We start from the raw sequence: 18,038 nt of genomic DNA, 5'->3' as shown, positions 1-18,038 counted from the left end.
AAATGGAGGTATTTGTCACTGATGTCAAACATCTGTGTTGTCACCATGATGTAAGTGTTCAGGGAATAATTCAAAGTAAGATGGAAGTTTGCTCTAAGTTTTCAGTAATTATGTCACTTGCTTTTTAAGCATAAAACAAGGGTTGTTCATTAAAATCTAAGGTATTTTCATAACATCAACATAGAGAAATCATGCATATTACCTGGCAGGCTTGAAGCAAGGACACCTTCTCTGCTACCTGATGTAAGTATAGAAAACTCTTTCTGGAAAAGTCATATTAGTATAATAAATGTCCATCCATATTTACTAAATTAGCCTCCATTTTGTAAGCGATATAAATCACATTCACAGATCATTTCATCAGAGAAACAGGGAAGTTTTTAGAAGCTTGTAATCTGTCTTTTAATCAAGGATCAAACAACAGTTGTAAAAGGTTTTATTCCATCTGTGTAAAATTAATGTATGTTAATTAATAAAAGTGAATGGTTTTTTAGTGTTACAGTTGACGTGGAATGAGTGAAGGGTGAACGCACCACCAGCATGAACCTCTCCCACCTATTTAAGGTTGCAGGAAAGATAACGTTACAATAAACTATCTGTAGCACAGGGGCATGGCATCTGTAGAAATTAGTCCCTTACTGGCGTGAAACTCTCATAAGTTCATATATTTCCCACCATTTCTATGTTGTATCTCCTCTCCCATTTTGAAACTACTCGGACATTGTGATGGTTCTAATAAGAAGGACCATACAGAGTACTGTTGAGAGCCTCCCTGACTGGTCCGTGCTGTTGCTGCCTCAGCGTCTGTCTGGGGAGCAGGCAGCCTGCAGGTCCTTGAACTCACACCAGCCAGTCCTGTGAGCACCTCCACTAGGTGACCCCCTTCCTTGAGATCAGCAGTCTTGGGGAACCCCAGGGTCTACTGCACAGGCCCCCCTTCAATGACACCCTCAGAGCTCACCAGAATCCTGCTCCTCTTGGTTTGAATGGACCCATCCACGCTCAGCCTGGGGAGCCCACACCACTTCACCCAGGGTCATTTATAAAGGCCTGAACCCCAAGTACTGGAGCTTTCTCTGCCTGGTTCTAGCCTTGACCTTCCTCAGGGGCCCTCAAGGCTTCCTGTGAATTCTCTCAGGACCTAGAGTCAGAAACTCACCTGCTTCAATTGTCCTTTGTTCTTCTGTTAGCTAAAGCTTTTCAAGGGCTCATTTAAGCAAATGTAAATTTAACAAAGTCACAAAAAGAATAATTAAAAGCCATGATAGTAAAGTTCTGAACCAAGATTTATAAAATCTTACCCTGTATAGTTCTTAGCACATGTTTCTTGTCTAGGCTTAAAGGAACTGTTTTCTCATGGCCTTGGCATACTTTGAATGCAATATATAAATATCTGAAGATATATACAGAATATAATTTGTATAACGCACATTTAATTACAATATATAAATATCTAAAGGTATACGCGTTAGCAGTGAGAAAACCAAGAAGGAATATGTAAGTGTATGTGTATTTGTACACATTTAACTTCGAGAATTTAGAAATGCTAGATCCAAACTGGTCGTTTTAGAATTGCAGAGGATTTACTAAAAACTGCAAAACTTGTCAGTTTGTCAATTAATCTGTTTTGTCTACTGTTCATGGAATTCATTTCCTTGAATGTCAGGAGGTTCCGTGTTTTGTTTTGTTTTTTTTTAATTAAATTTTTTTTAAATTTTTTAAAATGTTTATTTTTTTTATTTTATTTTTTTTCTAATTTTATTTTATTTTTAAACTTTACATAATTGTATTAGTTTTGCCAAACATCAAAATGAATCCGCCACAGGTATACCTGTGTTCCCCATCCTGAACCCTCCTCCCTCCTCCCTCCCCATACCATCCCTCTGGGTCGTCCCAGTGTACTAGCCCCAAGCATCCAGTATCGTGCATCGAACCTGGACTGGCAACACGTTTCTTACATGATATTTTACATGTTTCAATGCCATTCTCCCAAATCTTCCCACCCTCTCCCTCTCCCACAGAGTCCATAAGACTGTTCTATACATCAGTGTCTCTTTTGCTGTCTCGTACACCGGGTTATTGTTACCATCTTTCTAAATTCCATATATATGCGTTAGTATACTGTATTTATGGTTTTGTTCTGGCTTACTTCACTCTGTATAATAGGCTCCAGTTTCATCCACCTCATTAGAACTGATTCAAATGTATTCTTTTTAATGGCTGAGTAATACTCCATTGTGTATATGTACCACAGCTTTCTTCTCCATTCATCTGCTGATGGAGGAGGTTCCGTTTTTTAAGGAACTTCCACACTGTCCTCCCGCGTGACCGCACCAGTTTACATTCCCTCCAGCCATGTAGGAGGTTCCCTGATCTCCAGGCCTCTTCAGCATTTATGATACTATTAGTGGGCTCTTTGCTAATTGTTATTCTGACTGGCATGAGGTGATGCACCATTGTAGCTTTGTTTGCATTTCCTATTGTTTCACGCTGGTGAGCATCTTTCATTTGCCTCTTGCCCTCTAAAAGAGTAAGCTGCCCCACCCAGTTGTGGCGCACAGGCTTAGTTGCCCCAAAGCATGTGGAGTATTCCTGGACCAGGGATCCAGCCCATGGCCCCTGCACTGTCAGATGGACTCTCCACCACTGGGTGGCCAGTCTGTTTAGCCTTTTCTCCTTTTGAGATGCATATATATTTTTCATTGGCATATAATTGCTTTACAATGTTGTGTTAGTGTCTGCTGTAGGACATCATCAAGCAGCTGGAAGTACACATAAATCTGCTCCCTCTTGAACGTCCCTCCTGTGGTCTCCATTTCACCCTTCTGGTCAGCACAGAGCACCAAGCTGAGCTCCCTGTGCTATACAGCAGCTTCCCACTAGCTAACCTGTTTTAACCATCAGTTCAGTTCAGTTCACTTGCTCAGTCATGTCCAAGCCTTTGCGACCCCATGGACTGCAGCACACTAGGCCTCCCTGTCCATCATCAACTCGCAGAGTTTGTCAAACTCATGTCCATTGAGTCGGTGATGCCATCCAACCATCTCATCCTCTGTCGTCCCCTTCTCCCCACTTCAATCATTCCCAGCATCAGGGGCTTTTCAAATGAGTCAGCTCTTCACATCAGGTCGCCAAAGTACTGGAGTTTCAGCTTCAGCATCAGTCCTTCCAATGAACACCTAGGACTGATCTCCCTTAGGATGGACCGGCTGGATCTCCGTGCAGTCCAAGGGCCTCGCAAGAGTCTTCTCCAGCATTTCAGCCATGGTGGTGTATGTGTGTCAGTGGGGCTCTTTCAGTTTGTCCCCTTCTTCTCCTGCCATGTCCACACATCTGTTCTCTATATTTGTGCAAATATTGTCTTCACAGATATTTATGGAATCTAAAAAATGAAAAAAATGGTGTTGATGAACTTATTTACTGAGCAGGAATATAGGCGCAGAGGTAGTTCTTAAGCTTTTGGATGTTAAGCTTTCAAGGCATAAAATACATGGACAATCATTCCATGCATTTTACTAAGTGAAAGAAGCCCATTCAAAAATGCTACAAAAAGTAGGAAGTTTACAAGATGACATTTTGGCATAGGTAAATGTCCATATGTGCTCAGTTGCGTCTGAGTCTTTGTGACCCCAGGGGCTGTAGCCTGGCAGGCTCCTCTCTCCATAGATTTCCCAGGAAAGGTTACTGGAATGGGTTTCCATTTCTTCCTCCAGGGGGTCTTCCTGACCCAAGTATCACCTGGATGTCCTGCATCAGCAGGCAGATTTCTTCCCACTCAATCACCTAGGAATCTAGTAGGAAATATAGAAGAGATTAAAAAGGTCTGTGGTTGCCATGGGTTTCAAAGGAGGGACTATGAATATCCTAAGTCTAGAGAACTTTCAGGACCTTGAAATAATTTGTGTTAAACTGTTGTGATGGACACATATTATTATACATTTAACCAGAGGTATGGAGTGCACATCCCTAAAAGAGAAACATAAGGGTAAACTAAAGAGTTTATCTATTTACCGTCCATGTAGATTCATCAGTGGTAACAAATGCTCACTCTGGTGGGGAAAGGTAAGTAGGGAAATTGTCCACGTGTTGGGACAAGAGGTATATGGGAAACGTCTATACCTTATTCTCAATTCTGCTGTGAAACTAAATCTTCTACCAAGTTGGTACTGGTGCATGCACACTGAATATTTTTTAGAATATATAATATTAGAAAGATGGACATGCTTCTAGCTTTAATTTTTCCTTAGTCATTATACTTTAAAGATGTGAGAAAATAGAGTTCTCTAAATGGAGCAGACAACAAACTGTAGCAATTGATTCATAAAACCTAGAAAAACACACACAGGAAGTAGAACAACAACGTTCTCACGTCGAAATTCATGTGTAATGTAACTTATGACAACACCGATCATTATTTCCTTGGTTGGTCATCAGATAACATTTAGGGCATCATTTTCAAAGGCATTTGTCTCTGCCCATACACACTGTTAACCTAGCGTGTCCTGCTCAGTTCAGTTCAGTTCAGCTGCTCAGTCCTGTCCCACCTTTTGCGACCCCATGGACTGCAGCTCGCCAGGCCTCCGGCTGCCTCTGGTTTATTTTCAAAGAAAGCCTTGATGGAAACACCTCTAGGCTCCTGGTCTCTGAAGTTGGAGGTGCCACACCTGCAGAGAGGTGGTCACAATGCAAATCATTTTGTGAAAACCTGTGTCCCCAGGCTGCAGAGGGGGGTAAAAAAACTAAGGGAGATCTGTGGGAAGAATTCTGCAAGTAAAGCCTGGCAGGAACCCAAGACCCCCAGGTGATTCCCACCAAACACTCACCGCTCCCCTCCCCTCCCCTAAGGGCACAGATCATTGGACCACCACACCCAGCCTAGAAAGAGCCCCTCCCCAGGGAATCAGGTTGACCTTTGCTTCTGGAAGTTCCCGCCCTAAATCCTCCCTTCCTGAGGTCTCCGTTGGTCCAAATGTGAGGTTTCCCTCAGGGCTCCTGAATGCGGGTCTTCCTCTCGAATTTCTTCAAAACCCTCATAGGCTGGGTCAGGTAGCCCAGAAGTAGGGTCCATTGTCTCTCGGGAATTGTTCTGCGGCCTGCTCTCTGTAATGCAAAAAGGAAGGAGAGGAACTAGCTGGGAAGATCTGCAAATAGAGTGGAGCACCGGGATGTGATTAGCATATCAGGTTAGTCTTGATTACCCACTACAGCTCAGGAACACAGAAAGTCAGAAAAGAGCTCCGAAAAGGGTGAGAGAAACAAGAAAACTTTTTCTTCTTTTTCACTGCAGCAGTTGCAGCTTAAACGGCTATATGGATGCCTTTGAAGGTATTTTCTCAACATGTAGATGTGAGTTTGAGACGTAACATCCCCACAGAAGACGAAGAGCAGGAGGAAGAAGAGGAGGAAATGGCAGCTTCTCAGGTAATTGTCGTGTCCCGGGTCTGGGGCTGTGTCTGCTTTTCCTCCTGAAATGCCTGAACTGAGAATCTGCAACTCTTTAGTTCTCTGCTTCTAATTTTTCTGCCTGGAGTGCTTGTTATCATCTTATCCCCCCCGCCTTTTTTTAATAGTGAAAACCAGCTCTTCAGGTTTCGTCTCCCTCGTGTTCCAGAGCCTTTTCTCCATTGTTTGTATCCTGGCTTTCTATAGAGCATGATGAAGTCTCAACATGAAATAGTGACTTTCAATGTTGAATACATTCCCTTTGTGAGCGATCAACATGGGGAGGCACCGGTACCAGAGATTCCCATTGGGATGTGGTTCGGTGTTGGGATCTTAGGGAAGTCGGGGAAATGCCGTCATGAATTTTCATGTGGATGCAATTCAGCTCTCTAGAACAGGAGTAAGAAAATGCCCTTGTTAATAGAATGAACTCAGCATTCCAGAATTTTTCAGAAGTAGCAGAGACAATCCTCTATACCGATAAGAAAAATATACTAATTAAATGGACTATTAAGCTACAGATCATGGGAGGTATATAGGAGGTGGAATTTGCAGAAAACTGACATTTTTCATGATAGATTGAGATCATGGTTTTCCTAATATTGCCCAAATACCGGGCAGTGAGAATGCATTTTTCCATGTACTCTTACCCCGTGACCTCCGATGTTCACTGGTTCAGGTGCTTCTGTGAGATTTCCACACTATGAAATTCATTTTTTGTGTGTCTTGATCAAGGCTCTTGGAAAAAAAAAGTGATGGATATGCCTATCACAGTTAAAGAGGAAATGCCGTATCTTCTTAGTTGCTCTTTGCTTTGAAAAATGAACACTGTCAGCTAAAACAGATGCACAATTTGAGAGATGTGAATTAAGTTTTATTTGGGGCAAAATGAGGACAGCAGCCCAGGAGACAGCACCTCAGATAACTCAGAAACTGCTCCAAAGAGACAGTGGGGGAAGGTCAGTCTGTGATTTAGGTGAAGGGGGAGTTCAATGCAATCAAGCACTTACTTTACAAAACGTTTTCTGCGGGTCGTGAGGAACTGAAGTCATCATTTAGTGGTTTAGTGCTTTTCTAGATATGAAGAGATACAAGGATTGGGATCATGAAAGCAGTTCCTGAAAATACCTAACTCTCTAAAGACCTGTCCCACCAGATTTTCCTGGAGCAGGGTGCCTCAGTCCACCCTGAACTCCCTCGAGGGGATTGAAGTCAACAGTTGCAGCACCATAGGGTTCATTCTCCCCAGAGGCAGATGGCGAACGCCCTTGTTGAGTCCCGGGCAATGCTCTTGGCAAGTGCCGATTTGTAGTTGACAACACTCATGTGTGTTTAGTAGAGATGCTGGGATTTGGGAGTGTGGATTTTCATCATTCAAGCCCAGGTCTGATCATTTCCAGTACACTCCATACTCACATCACAGATAAGTCTCATCACATTTCTGTATTTTCCAAAATGTTTACAAGAATCATATTAGTGCTATTCTATGTTCAACTGTGTTAAATTTTAAAATATAGTTCCATGCAAATGGTAGATTTTTCAGGAAATTAAAAAATTCACAACTAGAGCTGTCTATTTTTTTATCATTGTGTATGTCTGTACCCTAGTCTATTTTAAAAAATTAAAATAATATCATCCTCAAATATTTATGTACATTTTCAATCAGTTAAAAATTATCCTGATTTTATTGACATGACAATTTTTCTTTTACTAATTAATAAGTATATAGTCCCATTTTAGTGTATGTCTGTATGCATGAACATGTTAACATCATTGGATTGATTTTTTTCTTTTTCTTTTTTGAAGATTCCCTGAAGCAGGGAATAGCTACCCACTCCAGTATTCATGCCTTGAGAATCCCATAGACAGAGGAGCCTGGCAGGCTACAGTCCCTGGGGTTGCAAAGAGTAGGACACGACTGAGTGACTAACAGTTTTCTTGTTTTTAGTATTATTTACAAATACAGAAATTTCTATGAACTTTCATTAGAGTTAGCTCTGTGCATTTGTCTGTTTTATTAAAGTCTAGAGTCATAAACTGAAGTAAATGTTGCTGCTGCTGCTGTTAAGTCACTCCAGTCGTGTCCAACTCTGTGCGACCCCATAGACGGCAGCCCACCAGGCTCCCCCATCACTTAAGCTGTCGTTTAAAGAATGTTTGTTAAATATCTGCCAAAAGATGCTACAGCAACATTATTGATTTTAAATTATTTCTGTTATACATTCAAGATTCTGAAAAACTGTCAGAAAGATATATAGTATATACCAGATTGTTAAAATGATTGTTGTCTCCGAGGTCAGACCTGTAAAATTTGTAAAGCACTTAAAGTTCAAAGTTAAATATGAATTCTTTCCTTACTATTCTACTTCGTTACTGTTCAAACATTGTCACTCATGGAGCAGAATTTTCAACATTACTAGTTCAAATAAGCTTGTTAAAAATGTGGCACACTGAGTCCACTCCAGAACACTTGGATCAGGAAGTGCTTTTAAAAAATATTTCCTGTTTCTTTTGCTAGACCGTTTATCCTCTGTCAACTGAGTACAGCACTCAAAAATAAATATGCCAATGTTGATCTGATTAGTGTATAATTTCTGTTCCAAATCAGAATAATTTCTGTAGTGGTTGATGGATCGTATCTCATCCTCTTTTCTTGGGGTTAAAAATGTGGTAGAAAATATTACTGTGTACAAATTATATTCTTGTGTAACACCAGCTGCTGCTGCTGTAACACCAGACATTCTCCTAAATCCAAACCATTTCTCTTGTTGGTTTCATCTTGGGTCACATTAGGAAGTCTTCCCATGGCCACAAGGCACCTGTCCTTTGTATTTCAGGGACGGCTGACATTCCAGGATGTGGCCATAGACTTCACCCAAGAGGAGTGGGAATGCCTGGACCTCGATCAGCAGGAATTGTACAGGGACGTGATGTTAGAGAACTACAGGAACCTGGCCTCCTTGGGTGAGGATAACTGCCTTCCAGAATCCCTTATCTACCCACATGGTTTTGATTCCTGCATTTCTAGAATGTCTCCTAGAATGTTCTGCTTCTTATAATAGTTTCAGATCTTTGCTTTCTATGGGAAAAATGGATTATTTATGAGTTGAGAAAGAAGACTTCATGATGATTGATTATGATTCTAACTTTTCCTTGATGTAATCTGTCTCCTTCTTCTAGGTTAGTGGTAATTCTGTAGGTTCTGTGGTATAAAAGGGTGCCATTCTCCTGTATAAATCAGATTTCTACTATTACTTACTTTGGCCTTAGTAGTACTTGACTAGAATCTCAAGATCTTTTCTTAATGTATTTGTCAGTTATAAAAGTCCTTTCGATAAAGTATTTGGGGACGTAATTTTCTAGGCTATATTAACATTCAACCATGCCTTCTCTAGAATGTTAATAATATAATAACGTAATGAGCAAGATTAGAGTCGTGTGCGACTCTTTGCGACCTCACGGAATAGTCTATGGAATTTTCCAGGCCAGAATACTGGGATGGGTAGCCGTTCCCTTCTCCAGAGGATCTTCCCAACCCAGGCATCAAACTCAGGTCTCCCACATTGCAGGTGGCTTCTTTACCCGCTGAGCCACCAGGGCATGTTAATACAGCCTAGGAAATGATGTCCCCAAATACTTTATTTCTAGGCTGTATTGACATTCTACCACGCCTTCTCTGGGCTTCCCAGATGGCACTAGTGGTTAAGAACCCGCCTGCCAATGCAGGAGACGTAAAAGAAGTGGGTTCGATTCCTGGGTTGGGAAGAACTCCTGGAGGAGGACATGGCAACCCATTCTGGTATTTTTGTCTGGAGAATCCCATGGACAGAGGAGCCTGGCAGGCTACAGTCCATAGGGTGGCAAAGAGTCAGACATGACTGGAGCGACTTAGCACATGTGCCTTCTCTTCTCACTTGAATACATATTAGATTGGAAACTGATGAATCTCTAGCAAAACAAATACTCCTTTTCCTGATAGCAGGTCTTGTGGTCTCTAAGCTGGACCTGGTCACCTTTCTGGAGCAAATGAAGAATCCCTGGGATGTGAGGAGCCTGGAGTCACCAGCCATATACACAGGTAGGTGTGAATGGATGGAGCCGATGACTCAACGACAGGTCCAAGGATCAATGAGGAATTCATCTTTTGTCATGTGGTTTGGGAAGATCTGCTTCAGTGGAAATGATTTTAGAGAAGTCTGGGTTTCTTTCTGTTGCTCTGTTGCTGTCATAGGCAGATATCACCTGCCCCATTCTGTCTCTTAAATCATTCCTGAATTCATGTCCAGTGATTACTTTTCTCAATCGCAGTGAGAACTGAAATGCTCTTGGCCTGTGACAACCTGAATGAATCTGTTACTATTCCATTTCTTGGGGGTCCTAGGAAAACGGCACTTTTCTGAAAAACTCTCAGACACTCCTATTAAAGTTTGTTTCTACCTCTAGGTGGCAGTATGTGAGTGGAATTGTAGACATACTGCCAAAGTTCTAGGAATACTGGGGACAGTGGGTTGCTTTTGTTTTTGTTTTTTTCTGACTTATAATTTCTAAAACACTGTAAGCTACAAATATGATCTTATAACTTTTAAATTCAAGTAATTTCTTCACTGTATAAACCAAAACCTCCCTAAAGAGAAAGAATGCATATCTCAGGATTACTTCAAAGTTTCTGTTTTCTTCATATGAACTCATATGAAATAGTAAGTGTATTTGCCCCAATTCCTCAATGCTAAAAGACTTAAATATATTCAATTAACTCAAAGAATTTTCAAATAAATTGGCATAAGAGCTTAAAACATTTTCCACCATATTTTTAATGGTTTCAAACTATTACAATTTTTAGATAATATACTGTTTTTAAAATGTTCTTATTGGAGTCTAACAGGTTTACAATGTTGTACAGCAAAGAGAATCCATTTTACGTATAGATATCTACTCTTTTTTAGATTTCCTTCCCAATTAGATCTCCACAGAGCATTGATAGCATTCCCTGTGTTCCCACCATATTTTTAAAGTCTCATTTCTTAATTTCTCAAGAACAACTACTTTATTTAATTAATCTTGTTATCAGCTTCCCCAGACTTTGTCCTATATGTCCTCGCTTTCTGATTAGACCTACGTCAGTATGGTTTATGATTTTTAGATGGAAACATCTACTAGAACATGCTAAAGTAAGAAGTGGGCTAAAGAATTAGAGGGCACCTAGGGGCATCTGCATTCAAGATGACGTAAGTCAAAAAGTAATCATTAGACCGCCTGTCTCTTCTTCATTTAGTGGTTCTTGTAGCTTTTTGTCTTGCTCCTTCCTGTACACCATACTTCTTTGTCCTCTCATTTTGTCACATTTTCTGGGCTTGTGGTCTGTTCTGCAGGCTGCCGGATCCTAGCTCCTCTTGCTCTGTTGTCTTCCCCCTGGCGGGTGAGGTTGGTCCACAGGCTTGGACCCTTAACCCCTTGATCTGGGCTTTGATTGCTGTTATTGTGACCCGAGCCTCCCCTGGATATTGAGGGGAGCTTCCCCTTGTCTCTGTGGCTGTCACTGCCCTGTCTGTGGTGGGATCTGCTCCCTGGTTGGTGGAGTCGAGCCCCCAGATCTGTTTCTTTGCTGTGATTCTGATCTGTGGTCAAGGCAGCTAAGATTGGAGCACACCCACTGGGAGAGAAGCCACCAAGGATTGCTTCTCTGGGGATGTTCACCTTGGGGTGTGCTCACGTGCTGTGAGTCTCCTGTGACCCCATGTTGGCACTGCTCTTGGCTCCCCCTCAACCCTGGGCATGCTGGCACATTGCTCTGGTGTCTCTCAGATGTTGTTTTCACTGGAACACCAGCATAGATCCAGTGAACTCAGGTCCCAGAATTGCACTCATGGAGCTGGACCCACTGTGGTGCTATGGGGGCAGCTCAGACTCTGGCCTGGCCCCACCCCCTAGTAGACATCCCCACAAAGTCTACAGCTGCTAAAGCTGCACTCCCGTGACTGGGGGAGCCCTGGTTGTCCGTTCAGATGCTCTGTAGGGGCTGAGTTGACAAAGCCAATTGCAGGTATAAAAGCATGGTTTGTGTAACCGTGAGGAGAGACTTCAGTTTTTCTTCCTTTAACCCTGGGGCTCAGCTGAGCTTTCAGCTCCTTCTGTGTGTGTGGCCCACCCACAGGTGTCTGCTCCAGAGGCTGCCCCAGAGCACAGGAGTCTGCTGATGGTGGAGGAGGTGCATGGGGGGAGGCTGTGGCTGGAGCTCAATAGAGCCCACTGGGGTGGTGGCCCTTCCTAGTGCTGGGGGAGGAGGGGCCAGCACAGGGGGAGAGGGGCTGCAATGGTGGGTCTTCCCTTTGGGCATCACTCAACAATGGCGCTCTGTGCCATGGTGGTTCAGGCTTCCTCCACAAGCATTCCTGTTTATAGAACTCCTCCCTCTGTCCCATCCCCTCCGGACGTTTCCTCACCGCCCACAGCAGTCCTCTGCCTGGGTCTGCTCTCCAGACCCCACATTCCAGCACCCAGCCCTTGTCTGCACTGGTGGACACCCTCTCAGGCTGGGTGGGCAGGGCTGGGGTCAGTACCCTGTGTACAGGTCTCACTGTCCTGCTGCCACAGACTGTTGCCATGTTCTCTTCCCACAGAGAAGGCTCGCCTTCTGTCCCAACTGAGCTCGCACCAGCCCAAGTACATAAGAATAGTAGATAAGAAAGCTTTATTTGGTATCTTTCAGCTGTGTCTTCTCACAACACCTGTGGTTTGATGTCCAAGAATCCAAGGTTAGAAAATTTAATCCAAAAAGCAAGCCTAGGAATATATGAAAGAGCTCACCTTGGAAACGAACATTTAATGAAAGACCAGGAATATACGGGGATATGTGAAAGATCTAGAAGATGTTTATATGGACATAAAGAAACTGAGATAGTTTCACACAATGCGGACATTACTGCCAAAAAGAAATGAGCAATGGGAGTCAAATTGTGGAAAACACCCGTTTCCATTATCAAGATCTGCAGAGAAGTGTATCTCTTCAAGCAAAGGCTTAAATCATTTTTTGAAACGTACACGTTCTCTGAAGGGAAATGTGGAAAATCTGGAAAGTCATCCAGTCTCTACTGCAAATACTCATTCAAACTACTCTGAACACAGGCTTCGATTACACATACATTCAAGCACGTCTGAAAACCAGAAATTTAAAAATGATGGGGAAAACTCACAATATAATCAGTTTGAGGGATCTGTGAGCAAGGGGTCATTATTCTTCCACCAACAGACAGTTTCTCTCTGTTCCAAAATGTGTCATGTTGATAATAATGGAAGAGAGTTAATCCCACCATCATTGTTCAATACACATCATGATATGGTTAATACGGAACAACTTCTCACGTGTAATAACACGAGTCACGCCTTAAGTAAGAGCTCTACCCCCAATAATTACAAGCATATTTACGATGGAGTGAGAAACCACTCATGCAATGAAACTGGGTATAAAACTGAACAAGACTCTAACCCTATGAAACATCAGGGACCTCAATCTTCAGACAAAGATTCTAAAAATAGTACATGTAGGAATATCTTTCATCAAATATCAGGTCTTCCACTAAATGAGAGTACACATACTGGAGAGAAGACTTATAATTGTGAATATGGTGATGTTTCTAATCAGTCTTCAAATCTCACTCAACAGCAGAGTATTCAGAATCCGCAGAAAAGTTACAAGTGTAAGAAATGTGAGAAAGCCTTTACTAACTCATCCAGTCTAAGTAGACAAAGGAAAATTCATTCAGGATGGAAACCTTTCAAATGTACAGAGTGTGGCAACACCTCTAATCAGAATTCAAAGCTTGGTCAAGATCGGCAAATCCACACTGGCAAGAAACCTTATGAATGTAAGGAATGTGGAAAAGCATTTATGTCTTGCTCACATCTTAGTCGACATCAGCGAATTCACACTGGGGAGAAGCCTTATAAATGTACAAAGTGTGGCAAAGCCTTTAATCAGAACTCAAATCTTACTCAACATCAGCAAATCCATACAGAGCAGAAACCTTACAAAGGTAAGGAAGGTGGCAAAGCCATTTTTAGGTGTTCACATTTCAGTCTACATCAGCGAGTTCATGCAGGGGAGAAACCAAACACATGTAAAGAATGTGGCAAGGTGTTTCCTTGTAGCTTACGTCTTACTCAACATCAGATAACTCATATGCAGCAGAAATCATACAAATGTACAAAGTGTGGCAAAGCCTTTAATCAGAAGTCAAATCTTACTCAACACCAGAGAATTCATACTGGAGAGAAGCCTTATAAATGTAAGGATTGTGGCAAAGCATTTAGACAACGCTCATATCTTACTAAACATCAAGTATTCCATACTGGAGAGAAATCTTATAAATGTAAAGAATGCGGAAAAGCCTTCAGTCACTACTCAACTCTTGCTAAACATCAACGAATTCATACTGGAGAGAAGGCTTATAAATGTAAGGATTGTGGCAAAGAATTTAACCAGTGCTCAGGTCTTACTTACCATCAGAGAATTCATACTGGAGAGAAACCTTATAAATGTACAGAATGCGGGAAATCCTTTAGTCAGAACTCAACTCTTACTCAACACCAGCGAATTCATACTGGGGAGAGGCCTTATAAATGTAAAGATTGTGGCAAAGACTTTAGCAAGCACTCAGGTCTTACTTACCATCAGAGAATTCATACTGGAGAGAAACCTTATAAATGTACAGAATGCGGAAAAGCCTTCTGTCACCACTCAAGTCTTATTCAACACCAGAGAATTCATACTGGAGAGAAACCTTACAAATGTAAAGAATGTGGAAAAGCCTTTATCAAGCACTCACATCTTACTCAACATCAGAGAATTCATATTGGAGGAAAAACCTTATGAATGTAAGGAGAGTGGCAACGGCTTTAATCAGAGCTCTCACCATATTAGACATCAGACAGCATGGACTGGAGAGAAACCCTAGTAATAAAGTAAGTGATGGAAGAGGTTTGTCCTAAACATACACTTGAGAAAATACAAGACCATTGAGTTAAGAAAGATAAGGAATGGCATGAAAAAATGTAGAAAAGTATTTAATGAAAATTAAATTACATAAATACCAGAAATTGCACACTAGAAAAAGTGAAAGTCTCTTCAGTCGTGTCCAACTTTTTGCAACCCCATGGACTGTGCATGGAGTTCTCCAGGCCAGAATACTGGAGTGGGAGGCGGATCTTTACCAACTGAGCGATTAGGGAAGCCTGCACAATAAAAAGCATTTCATCAATCCTGTTTTTTGAAGTTCCTCTTCAGGAGAAGTATTGTAGGCAATAATCCATAGTTAAAACAGATAGAAAACTGAAATGTTATTTTGGATCACAAGGAAGGGTTGGTATTTATAAATGTACAATTATTAGCAATATATCTTTGTTTATATTGACACGGTTTGTGATTATTTGAAAACCAAAATAAATGCTTTTCAACTCTCAAATTACTCCATGCTGCTATGCTTCATTTCTAGTGTGTATGCAAAGTTATGGTTTTGATGGTTGCTACCTCAAAGATAAGACAAGGCCTTCTATCCTAGTGAGAAATCATTTATATTTATTCTCCATTAGAAGATTAAGGACACACTAACGTAACATGTACATCTAAATGGAGGTGTTAGTCATTCATGTCAAATATCCCTATAGGTCACCATGAGGTAAGTGTTCAGGGAGTAATTCCACATATTAAAGTACGATGTACATTTTCAATAGTTATGTCACTTGTTTTTAAGGAAAATACAATGACAGTTCACTGAAATCTTGATGTATCTTTATAATATCAACAGAAGTCATGAATATTAGTTGACATGTTTCAAATAAAGACATCTCTGATACCCTAGAAAAGTATGGAGACCCCTCCCAGAAAAGTCATGTAATTAGTGTATGTCTTGTTTCATAAATGATTAGCCTCCATTTTGTAACCGTAGAAATCACCGTTCTCAGATCATTGTATCAGAGGAATAAATATTGTTGTTTATGCTTGTAATCTGTATTTTATTCAGTTACACAGTGGGTTGGAAAAGGTTTGATTCTGACTGTGTGATATTACATGTGAATAAAACTGGATGGTTTCTTGTGAGGAAGTTGGTGTGGAATGAAGTGTCAACCTACCGATTTAAGGCTGAAGGGAAGAATACCTAACAATAAACTCTTTGTTAGCACAGAGGGATGATATCTGTAACAATTAGTTTCCATACTGCCTTTAAGCCTCAAATATTTGGATATTTCCCATCATTTCTCCATTGTACTTTTCCCCCCTCTCTGTAACTTCTGGGACATTGTGATGATTCTAATAAGGATTATACAGAATATTGTTGAGAGCCTCCCTGACTGCTCCGTGCTGTTGCTGCCTCAGCGTCTGTCTGGGGAGCAGGCAGCCTGCAGGTCCTTGAGCTCACACCAGCCAGTCCTGTGAGCACCTGCACTAGATGACCACCCACCTAGAGATCAGCAGCCTTGCTGAACCCCAGGGTCTACTGCACAGGCCCCCCCTTCAGTGACACCCTCAGAGCTCACCAGATTCCTGCTGCTCTTGGTTTGAATGGACCCATCCACGCTCAGCCTGGGGAGCCCACAGCACTTCACCCAAAGTCTCTTATAAAGGCCTGAACCTCAAATACTGGAGCTTTTTCTGCTTGGTCCTAACCTTGACCTAAGAAATTCCTGCCCTAGAACCTCTCCTGAGAGGTCTCAGGTGTGCTGAGTGTGAGGGCTGAAACTCAGGGCTCCTGAGTGTGGGTCTTGGGGGAGAAGCATCAAAATAAACAGGGAACTTGCTGAAAGACTCATTCATGGCCCCTCTTCAGACCTCCAGATTTATAACTTCTTAAGAGTGGGGACCTGACCTCGAGGGATTCATATTCACTGAAATGGTTCAGAAAGAATCTTTAAGTGGTTTCAACCTGGTTTCCTATCTAGATCACATGACCAGTGTTAAGCGATAACTTCCCCACAGAGTTCCCTCTTGGTCCTGTGGGAGCATCAGTGTGGTGTGTAGGAAGTGCTCCAGGGGCTTCTAAGGGGAGGCACGGATTAAGGACGTGGCTGCTCGTCCATCTGTGAGAGCTGAGGCCTAGCTTCAGTCTGAGGAGAGGCAGCAGCGTTGGTCTAGCTGGATTTGGACCAGGGAAGTCAGCTCACATGGTCTGTGTGAGCAGAGGGTTAGGAGTTCTCTCTGAGAACAATCAAGAAATAAGTTCACAGTCTGGTCTCCAAGTAGGAAGAGATTGTTCCTGAATCTCTCCTGAGACAGCACAGGAGAAGTGGGTCTTTTCAGCTTTTCAAGGTCCTCTGTAGTTGTGGTGGTTGCAGGTTAAAGACCTGTGCCTTTGAAGGTATTTTTCCAAGATGCAGAGGTGTGTTTGCTACATAACATCCTCAGAGAAGACACAGCAGGAGGAAGAAGAGGACCAAAGGGCAGCTTCTCAGGTACATGTTTTGTCCTGGGTCTGGGGCTGTGTCTGCTTTTCCCCCTAAAATGCTTGAACTGAGGGAACATGCAAACCTTTAGTTCTCTGCCTCTAATTTTCTGCCTGGGGTGTTTGTTATCAACTTCTTATTTTTTCCTTTTCTTAGAGTGAGGACCGGCTCTTTAGGTCACTTCTACCTTGTGTCCCAGAACCTTGTCTCCCTTGTCTGTATCCTGGCTTTCTATGCTGCTGCTGCTAAGTCACTTCAGTCGTGTCCAACTCTATGTGACCCCATAGACGGCAGCCCACCAGGCTCCCCCGTCCCTGGGATTCTCCAGGCAAGAACACTGGAGTGGGTTGCCCATTTCCTTCTCCAATGCATGAAAGTGAAAGTGAAAGTAAAGTCGCTCAGTCGTGTCCGACCCTCAGCGGCCCCATGGACCCACAGCCTCCCAGGCTCCTCCATCCACGGGATTGTCCAGGCAGGAGTACTGGAGTGGGGGGTGCCATTGCCTTCTCCGATAAAGCATGAAAATTCTCAACCTGAATGAGTGCCTTTCAACTGCTGAATATTCCCTTTGTGAGAGATCAACAAGGGGAGGCCTAGGTTCTGAGATTCCATTAGCATGTGCTTCAGTCTTGGGATCTTAGAAGAAGTAGGGGAAATTAATGATGAATTTACATATATATGCAACTTCAGACATTTAGAACAAGCATTAAGAAATTGCCCTTATGAATAGAATTACCTTAGTTGGTCCAGAATTACACAGGAAGTTTGGGGAAAAGAAGGAGAAAAAGTATGAGAGACCCTTCTCTATATTGGTAGGAAGGACTCACTCTTAAGTGTAGTCTTAGGATACAGAACATGGAAGTTATATAAGAAGTGAATTTGTATATAAAACTGATATTTTTCAGGATTCAGATCACTGCTAACATTTATCCCACTACACCTCACGTTCCCTGGTTCAGGTGCTTCTGTGATACTGCAAGTGTGATGTTCCTGCTTTTTACTTTGATAAGGATTTTTGAAAAGACTTGGTGAGTGTATAAACTACCAAAATTAATGTAGCAAAGTGTGCCTTCTTAGTTCCATTTGCTTTAGAAAATGAACACTCACCTGTGTTTAGTAAGGTTCTTGCAATTTTGGGAATGGAGGTTTTCATCACTCAAGCC

General features: G+C 42.1%; 1 pseudogene; it reads left to right on the top strand.

The window, feature by feature from the left end:
- The window catches only part of LOC113876123, a 69,716-nt pseudogene extending 55,270 nt beyond the window's left edge, over positions 1–14,446 (top strand).
- The last annotated feature ends 3,592 nt before the right edge of the window (positions 14,447–18,038 follow it).

The sequence above is a fragment of the Bos indicus x Bos taurus genome, chromosome 18 (genome assembly GCF_003369695.1).
Source record: "Bos indicus x Bos taurus breed Angus x Brahman F1 hybrid chromosome 18, Bos_hybrid_MaternalHap_v2.0, whole genome shotgun sequence".
In the NCBI taxonomy this organism is placed as follows: domain Eukaryota; kingdom Metazoa; phylum Chordata; class Mammalia; order Artiodactyla; family Bovidae; genus Bos; species Bos indicus x Bos taurus.
This window is presented reverse-complemented; position numbering and strand designations above follow the sequence as displayed.